Below are 2,213 nucleotides of genomic sequence, written 5' to 3'. Positions count from 1 at the left end.
TTGCCAGAAAGTCAGGAGGAGGACCAGGGTGCGGAAGAGGAAGACGAGGTGGTGAATGATATAGTAACTTACCCAACCTGGCAGGAGGACATGCAGAGCGAGGACAGCAGCACACAGGGGGAGGGAGGCAGAGCACCCCAACAGGCAGGAAGAAGCAGTGTGGTGGCCGCAGACAGAAGCCAGGCAACCGATCCCCGTAACACCAACACGAAGGAAGTTGCCAGTACAACTGTTAGGTCTTCCCGAGTCTGGTTGTTTTTTAAAGACTCTGCCGATAACCCCAAAAAGGCCATTTGCACCACCTGCCAGGCCAGCATCAGCAGGGGTGGCAAAACAACAAGCCTGACCACCACCAGCATGATCAGGCACATGGCAGCAAAGCACCCGACTTTGTGTGCCTAACCCCACGGTCCAGGAACAGTGTCTGCAGGTGGCACCAGTGCTTCTTCCGCTGTTGTGCATGCAAGCCAATCCACTGTGCATGGAGCATGCGAAGATACCTCCTGCCCTACACCTGTCGTTGCGCACTCTAAAGTAGCAGCATCAGGAAGCACGTTCATGTCCTTGTCCCAGCGCAGAGTTCAGTTGTCCATGTCCCAGTCCTTGGAACGCAAGCGCAAATATACTGCCAACGCCCCACAGGCCACACTACTTAATTCTCTCATTTCACAACTGCTTGTGCTCGATATGTTGCCTTTTAGGCTTGTGGAGATGGAAGCATTCTGCAACCTGATGGTGGCATCCGTCCCTCGGTACTCTGTCCCCAGCCGCCACTATTTCTTCTGGTGTGCCGTTACCGCATTACACAAGCACGTGTCCCAAAACATTAGCCATACCCTCAACAACGCAGTTACTGGGAAAGTCCATCTAACCACGGACACGTGGACAAGTGCTTGTGGGCAGGGACGGAGCATCTCGCTGACAGCACACTGAGTTAACATAGTGGAAGCCGGGACCCAGTCGGACCTTGGGACGGAACCACATCCTCCCGACGTCAAGGACTGCGGACCCTAGGTCAATCCGGGTTGCCCCCACGGTCTACAGCTCCTGCACCTCATCCTCCTCAGCCTCCTCCTCCTCTTCAGCCTCCATCTCTGAAATGACCACATCAGTCACAAGCTGGAAGCACTGCAGCACTGCCTTGGCTAAGCGGCAACAGGCTGTGCTGAAGCTTAGGTGACAAACCGCACAAAGCTGAAGAGTTGTGGACAGCTCTGAAAGAGCAGGCAGACCTGTGGCTCACACCGCTGAACTTACAGCCAGGCATGGTCGTGTGCGACAATGGCCGGAACCTGGTGGTGGCTCTGAGGTGAGGCGAGCTCACACATGTACCATACCTGGCCCATGTGCTTAACCTCGTGGTTCAGCGGTTTCTCAAATCCTACCCAGAGCTGCCGGATCTGTTTGTTAAAGTACGCCACCTGTGTGCCCATTTTAGAAAGTCAGCTACAGCTTCCGCCGTCCTTGCCGTGTTTCAGCAGCGTTTGCAGATTCCGTCTCACAGACTGGTGTGTGATTTCCCCACGCGTTGGAACTCTACACTGCAGATGTTGGGAAGCATTTGTGGGCTGAAGAGGGCAGTTGTTGAGTACCAGCATCAACAAGGTCGTCGGTATTCAGTTCAGACTACACACATAAGACCTCAGGATTGGACATGGATGTCAAACATACAGTATGTATCATCCTCCAAAACTTTGAGGAATCCACCAAGATGGTGAGCGGCGATGACGCCATAATTAGCGTCACTATCCCGCTTCTCTGTCTTCTGAAATGCTCTCTGCTCACAAACAAAGAGGATGTATTGCAAGTGGATCACGATGAGATGGAGCAAGGAACCATACAGGGTGATTACACACAGCCAAGCCTCATCTCATCCAAACGTGGATTGGGTGACAATGAGGAAGAGGAGGAGGAGGAGGAAGAACAGGAGGTAATTTCATGCGCTATAGACTGTACTACCTGCACAACTGTCATACCGTCTGTTCAGTGTGGATGGCCAGAGGACAGAGAGGAGGAGGAGACCATGGTCAGTCATCCTCTTTGTGAGGACACGGAAGTCTTGCCTGTTAGCAGTCTGGCACGCATGGCTGAGTTTATGTTACGCTGCCTTTCCCATGACCCTCGCATTCTCAAAATTTTGGGTGACAGTCATTACTGGTTGGTGACACTTCTAGACCCACGCTACAAGGAGAACTTTACATCTCTTATTCCTG

This window comes from Phyllobates terribilis, unplaced genomic scaffold (genome assembly GCF_046119375.1).
Source record: "Phyllobates terribilis strain yellow unplaced genomic scaffold, ASM4611937v1 Scaffold_10__3_contigs__length_209671492, whole genome shotgun sequence".
NCBI classification, from domain to species: domain Eukaryota; kingdom Metazoa; phylum Chordata; class Amphibia; order Anura; family Dendrobatidae; genus Phyllobates; species Phyllobates terribilis.
The sequence above is the reverse complement of the archived record's forward strand: the minus strand, read 5'-3'. Positions refer to the sequence as shown.